Genomic DNA, 8,018 nt, shown 5'->3' with positions numbered 1-8,018 from the left:
GGACCTTGTATTTTTTTTTTACTAAAAAGTTATTCCATTGACTTCCCTTTAGTGACCATGGTGATGTATTTACTCAAAGATAATTGCAACTTACTATATAAAAGTTGAAACATTTTATACACAGGGAAGAAGTAACTGAAATGTAATACCAAGCAAGAAAAGATAAAATTTGAAATGAAAATGGGTAGCAGAATTCTGCTGTAAACCCTAAGAAGTCATTTCTATTTAAATTTTCTAGAACAAAATGTAGACTAAAACTCCTTACCATACAGTCTCAGAGTTTAGATGATCAATTCTTCTAAGCCAGAACTCAGGCACCTTAGAAAACTAAGAAGAAATCTTAACAATTCTAGCTGATTCTACTAATTTGGAAAAGTAAATACAAATCAAATTATGATTTATTTGTATTAAGTGTAAGCAAAGCACACACTATCATTTGGTTTTAAACTTCTAAAACAGTCAGTTATTTTTCTATGTATCCATGAAGCCTGCTATATCCATATAATCTTCACTTGCTTTATTGACAAGCTTGCCACATGCTTTTCACAACGGAATCTTGCTTCACAAAGAAGGGGAAGGAATTATAGGTTAGAATCCAAGGCACTGACATAAAACATTCAGTGTTTTAGCTTTTAAAAACATCTCAGACTTTCTAAACCTTTAAATACATATAATTGTCTTTAACATTGACAAAGTCACTTCAGGTTGAAGGAATGTGGTAGAAAACAGAACTTTTTCTGTTCTCCTGTCCTCACTATGGAAAGGTCACTTGTTGACAGAGAAGAGAGCAAATATTTGGGGACAACTGGATGAACACCACATTCTGACTCAAATACGAGGGGTCAGGGTGACACCAGCTTACATCCATGTCCCTCCCTTATGTTTCTTACTCAGTGTGATCTCGATATAATAAAAAAAAAGGGAATGTGTGACTCTTTATATAACCTTTCACACAGGTGAACATACACTCATGCTTACACACAAGCAATGCAACATAAAATTATTAGGCAGATTTTTCAGAAAATGTTCGCTGACTAATTAAATGAGCATCTTGCTCTCATTTCTCTAAATATTAATATAAATATTGCCCTTTTGAATGTCTACTTATCTGTGAGATAGCCCTTTCTTTGTTCATGTGCCCCTCTCTTGCAAAATAATGAATGCATGAATGCAGAGTTGTGTTCTCTCATGGGCTGGTTCTTGAAAACACAACGAGAAATAAATCTCACCTGTGCAAATCTCATCTTGGTTATTGGTGAGGGTTATGCATCGACCTGGAAAACTAACAAAAATGCTTGCTATAAAGTGAGTGTGTGTCATTAACTCTCCTAGCCAACTGTTAAATGGATCAAAATGAACACTTTTGTAAAAGCAATCGTCTTGGTGAGATCACGTTCCCCAGTTGGTTTAGAATCAGCAACCAAGAAAGATAAGTAGTTTGATCATCTCTTCATGTAACTGTAATATAACATATTTAAATTTAAGGAAAACTATCCCTTTTTGATAAAAACCAAATGTCTCATTAAAAGTATCCAAGATTCACACCATTAGTTTTGTTTGTAAGACTGCTAGAATCAAAGTGAGAAAATGAGCCAAAATTAACGTCAGCCAGCAGAAATTTCATCCATCCACACAGTGATTTAAGCACTGTGTCATTTGCTTGAGAAGTCCCTTAATTACGTTATGTATTGCATCTTCACACATTAGGATTTTGCATGTCTATTAGACTGAAATGCTTTCCATCATTTAGGATTTGAAGCCATTTCTGACTTCCACACTGCATTATATTTTAATAATAATGTATTCACTTATCTAACAAGTATTTTGAGGACCTATTAGGTCCAAGCACCATTCTGAGGGCACAAAAACTAAGACGCTTTCCTATTTTCAAAGACAAAAGAAGACAACCCCACACAAATGTCTGCATCCAGCATTTTGAATTGTGATGGTCCTTTCCTCTTAAGCCATTTTAAAAGTTAAAATAAATTTTTTAGGCTACTCTTTATTCTCCTACCTTAGGCACAAGCCATCTTGCCTCTTCCATCAAAGTCAGTTAATCCATGAACAAAAGAACACCTAATCCACATGACTACATGCACTTGAAAACTCTCTGTGAAGATCCAGGTACAGTGCTTTTTGACCGAGAAAGTGCTTCATTCATCAGATTTCCAAACCATGGGTCCTAGTTGTTATCATAGGAAAGTCATTTATTTTTTTAAAGCTAAAAGGAAGCATTTCAACCAGTGATGATCTATATTAAATTTTTTTAAGTAACTAGAAAAATAGTTACGTAGCCCACCATAAACACAATACAGATGTTGTGATGGTTATCTTATCAACTTAAGAGAACAGCTCACTTCATCTCTGCTGAATCAGATTTAAAAAAAAATAAATTTCCCAGCATGTATCTGTTCTTTTTTTCAGATATCCAGTTATAATATTTGTCTTAAAGTAACAACTTATCAAATAATTGTATATTGCTGATTACAAAAATGTTGCCTATCTCGATGGACTCAAAAGTAATTCAAACATGACATATTGGAACTTATATTGCAGATAAAATACATCTATTTATCTCAAAAGGTATAGATATTGGCTAAAGCGATATTTTCAAAGTCATGAAAATAAGGTAATAGCAAAAGGTGTGGAGAATGCAAAAGCCTGACAGCTCCTGAAGGCTAGGGCCATGCAATTTTCTCTTCATTTTGCAGCAAGGAAATATTGATTATTTGCATTTCAGGCCTAGCTGTTTTCAATATCTCTGTTTTTGTGGACTGTGGTGATATTTAGTAGTAGAGTTCTTGAATGGGTATCATCAACTAAATTCAGTTTGTTTGCATATAAAAAACAAACCAATAAAACACATTTTAAAAGATTCACAAAGATTGTCTCAAGGATGAAATAAGGTCTTCTTTGTGTAAAAATATATGGTCTATGATAATTCTTTGTCAAGTGAAAATTGCTATGTAACACAGTGTTATAGTTCATTACAGACCTAAAGTGAAAAGTGAAAATAAACAAAGGAGCAGGCATCATCTTTGAGAAATGCTTTGCCCTTCTTCCCTTGCACTCACGCCATTCCTGCTGCTTCAGAGGCAAGCCTGCAATTCCGCCTGCCCAGGGCTCTGTGGGTCATGGGAGCCTGCTCGGTCTGGGAGGGGCAGTCCCTTGGGGATCAGTGTCCTGAGAGCAGCACAGGTGACAAATGACTAGGGGTGGCTGGTGGTGAATGTGGCGGCCCCATCACTCCTTGGGTGGGAGAGCTCTCGGACATCGTCCACACTGTCCTACAAGCTCCAAAGTAGGACTGAGTCCTATCACCCACAGCCATGACCTGCTCCCTTCCTTTCATTTCTTTCCTAGAGTCCCCTTCCAAGTTGATTGCTGTACCTGAATCCTTGTATCAGAGTCTATTTCTGAAGGAACCCAACCTAAGACATAAAGGTTGAGTATTATACTAGAAAAATCATACACTTTAGCATAAAAACCAAACTGTGACCCCCAGCTCTGCTATCATTAATGAGTAAGACGGGATTCTGATATCTATTTACATTCAAGGTGGGTACACAAGGTTCCTTGTAGAGTTTTAGGGGTCATCTGTGAAGAAAATAAAATGAAGTGAGAACATGCTGTATAGTACAGGGAATTCTACTTAGTGCTCTGAGTTGACCTAAATGGGAAGGAAATCCCAAAAAAGAGGGGATATATGTATACACATGGCTGATTCACTTAGCTGTACAGTAGAAACTAACACAACATTGTAAAACAACTATATATTTGTTAAATTTAATAAATTAAATAAATAAATAAATAAGATAAAATGATACATTTGGTACAAGGATAAATGTTTATTTTTAAAGAAAAAAGAAGTCACAACAAATTACAAATTTTTAAAAACTGACAAATATCACAAATACAACTTAGAGAAAAAAACTTTATTATTAATTAAGTGCCTAGTTCACCACTATGATGCTTTTACCCCTCTGCATTTTAACTGAATAGTTTTTGAATGCCAAATAAGCTCATAGTATTTCCTATAGATATGTTATATAGAAAAATAAAAAGGACTATTCTATGTTATCTTATAGATAATTAAGTCTTCCCTAGAATGATTGATTGGGTTTTTGGTTGATAATTTAAACTGTAAAAATTGTAAACTTAAAATGTTTATGCTAAAAAATGTTTACACTTCTTTCTCATTCATATTTCATTTTTCTTAATGTCACATAACATTTTAAGACATCAGTCCAATCTAGAAGACATATTTCTGTGTATTAACACTGCATGCTTTTGCCCTATAAACACTGGAATTCTTATAAGTTCTAATTTACACAATTCTCATAAAAATCGTATGTATTTAAAATTGTACATAGTGCATTATAAAGAACGTTTCTGGGGAGCCAAGTACTTGTGTTTTGGTTAATTGTTGTTAGTAGCAAATCCTATTACAATTTCCATAACTGATGCTTAGACATTGTTTCCACAGACATGTTTCTGGCTTTGTTCATTTTAACCCTTGTTTTTCCTCTGCCACCCTCATATATCTGGGGCCATGTGGCTTGAGACACATTTTTATTTCAAGAAAACCTCTGTATGAGTTGAAACAGGGGGATGGTGAGAGCCTTTCTGGAAAGCATTCCTACCCTGGAATGCCTAGAAACAACTTATTTATATGTGGCAGTGAATGCAACCACACAAATATATCTCAGTAAACTCAAGTTAAGCTTATCTTCCAAACCAATTTTTCCTGAGCCAAATCTCAAAAGTGTCCATAGCCATTCCACCTTTAGCCAACCCAAAAAGTGTGAGTACAAAGAAATGAAGATCATATGAACACGCATATTATCTGCAAGTTTCTTAACCATATATGGTAATGAGAATGCATACGGCCTTGGAAGAGCCTTAGAAACTTGGAAATGTTCCATGTAAATGAGGAATCCCAGAGCTTAAGTTTTATGGTAAAGCCTTGGATAGTCCTCTGTAACATTGAAATGGTAGTGCTGTGTCAGACAGGATTCTGAAGATACTTGAGACACATATGATGGTACGTCCAGAGGCATTAAATGAAGGCTTTATTGAAGGAACATCTTTATAGAGGGACTAGTTACTGAGGTATGGCAGAAGTTTAGGAGCAAGAAAGCTATAGTTAGGTACCAAGGTCGTACCAAGCCTGGAAAGTTAGGGTAAGGGGAAGAGGATTCATTCCCGGGGCACAGGGAGAAGGGTCCTGGAATGGGTAACGCTCAGGAGCTATGGCCAGGAGTAATGCATACGCTGCCAGAGCCATCCCTCCAGCTGTGTGCTGGGGAACTTCATTCAGAGAAATCCACAGAATTCAGCTAGTCCAGGGGACCCAGAGGTGATGCATCCACAGAGGTCACTCCCCTGGGACTTGGGGCAAGGATGAGTGGGGCAAAGGACAAATCTGAGGGTACAAAATAGAAATAAGCAGTACAAGTATCTTCACAGGATTGCAGCCAACATTAGATTAGATAACATGTATATGAATGCATCTAGCACAGGGCAGGCTCACAGATCCAGGCTCACACTATAATGTCAGTCCCATTATTTCTGGGATGAGATACTTAAGTGACTTTACAGCAAAAGCAGGAAGAAAAATCACAGCATTTGATGGGAAGAACATCCTAATGATGTCATGCAAGAAGTCAAGCTAGACATTTTTTCTAATTACTGTTACTTCCAGAAAAGCTCTTCTCAATAGCACATCTCTAGTGAACGGTGAATTTACATAAAGTACAAAGCATTCTCCTGTTACTGAATTTTCACTATTTAAATATTATAGCCAATCACCTATAAAGGAGTAGCAATTCCTGGTGTAGATTTTGAAAATGAGGATGTGTTAAGAATTCACCTTGAGGCACAGGAGCACATCTGGGTCAGGTTACCCAAGAACTAGCAGCACGGCTAAGTGGAACAGTGCTGAAATCCTAACAAAAGTGGGGGGTCCACAGGGAGAATGCTGCTTCTGCGTGGCTTTGTATCCTCATCTATGAAATGAGGGGTAGGGACTAGATAATGTATCCCAAACTGTGCACTGAGCTCCCCTTGAGGTTCACCTCTCCCTCAGAGCTCTGGGGTCACCCCTGCACATTCTGAGTCACTCTCCTTTTATCCGTTTGTGTGGATTTCACAAGAAAGTCCACAGTTGACAGAAAATATTTGAAACCCCCTAGGATCTCAAAGATTTCTTCTTGCTTCAAAAACTAGAATGTCAAAACTCAAATGTTTTAAAAACCTACTTTTTAAAGGCCCAGCGTTTTATCTTGGTTGGCCTTGCATCCAAGTCACAGCAGAAAACTTACATTTATTTCAAATCAACAGATATTTATTGAGTTCAAACTCTGTAAGGCACAGTTAGTTATAAGGCTATGTCGCCTTAGATTCATTCTAGTTTAGAATGCAAAGGGGAAAAAGGACAGGCATAGAAATTCTAAATGCCACGAAGACGTAAAATAATTCACAAGTAACCACATAAAGGTGTAGAATGTTTCTCTTATAGAGAAAAATAAATAAATTTAGTTTTATTATTTCAAACTCATGAAGAACTCAATAGTTTCAATGCAGGTAAAAAATTACAGAATGTATCATTTTTTTCTGAAATCTTTAGCAAACAACCAACTTCTCAGTGAGGAGTCAGCTATGGTCTCATACTATGTAATTAAAATAAGTATAGTAATTAAAATAAGTATTTGTTCAAATTTAGCCCGATTGTACTAGCTAACCTTTGTGCTGTGGAATGTGGTCCAGAACATGGTAACACAAAGAACTAGGGGTCACCCACAGGCTAATGTTCAGTTTCAGGCAACAAAACTCTGAAAAAATAGTCACCATAAAATATTCTTGAAATACATGCGACTAGTATTGATTGCGTTACAAAGTACCTGTCAGATTGTTCTGTGAAGAACTGACCTATATGTTTTTTATTTATTTCATTGAAGTATAGTTGATCTACAATGTTGTGTTAATTTCTGCTGTACAGCAAAGTGATTCAGTTATACATATATTATCCTTTTTCATATTCTTTTCAATTATGGTTTATCACAGGATATTGAATATAGTTCCCTGTGTTGTATGGTAGGACCTTGTTGTTTATCCATCCTGTATATAATAATTTTACATCTGTTAATCCCAACCTCCCAGTCCATCCCTCCCCCACTCCCACTTCCTCTAGGCAACCCCAAGTCTGTTCCCTGTATCTGTGAGTTGACTTATATTTTTAAAAGATCTGGAAGAAGAAAAAAAAGTCACTATTAAGAACAGTCAAAAAATAACCAAGTGCTTTCATCAAGACTAAAGGAAATTTTGCAGATTACTTACAATTAGTGTTTGGCAGAAACAGCTTCTACAAGATGGGCGTGTGACCTGTCCTTGAACGCCTGGCTTTGGAAAGGCCCGAGCTAATACCAATATTTACTTCTACACCTAATACAAGTTTATAGCAGCTAAAATGGGAATGGTGCCTCTGACCATCTCTCTGTGTATTGTAGTCAAGGTCATGTCCACCAAAGACTCCTTGATGGGTTTCAAATTTCACCACTGCTCCTTCTTTCCATCTGGTTGTGTATCAAGCTGCTGATTCCAAAACAGCTATCCCTCCTAACCTGTTTCTGGGTGTGTTCCCATAGGAAATAGGTCCCAGGCGTCTTGGCCTTGTGGATATTAAGAACACTTGTTCCTTACCTCATGCTTTATTCCTTTCCCAAACACATCACAACCAGCCCTGTACAAGATGCCCACTAGTTCCGGGATGCTAATTGCAGTCATTTTGACATCTCTTTTTCTGCACCATTTGACTGCCCAAATCTCCCTGTGAAAGCAAGTTATTTATCTTTTTTGACTTGAAATGAGTGTTACATGATCTACTTAGGTTTTTATTTGGAGAGCTCAAAAAGAAAATTCCTCTTTGAAAGAGAATACTTTTTTCCCCTCTTTTTTCAAAATTTAACATGTCATCTCTAGTTATTTGTTGGTCCACTTACCTGTGTCCATGTCACAAA

This window comes from Mesoplodon mirus, assembly GCF_964341445.2.
Source record: "Mesoplodon mirus genome assembly, chromosome: 14".
NCBI classification, from domain to species: Eukaryota; Metazoa; Chordata; class Mammalia; order Artiodactyla; family Ziphiidae; genus Mesoplodon; species Mesoplodon mirus.
Note: the sequence above shows the minus strand (reverse complement) of the source record.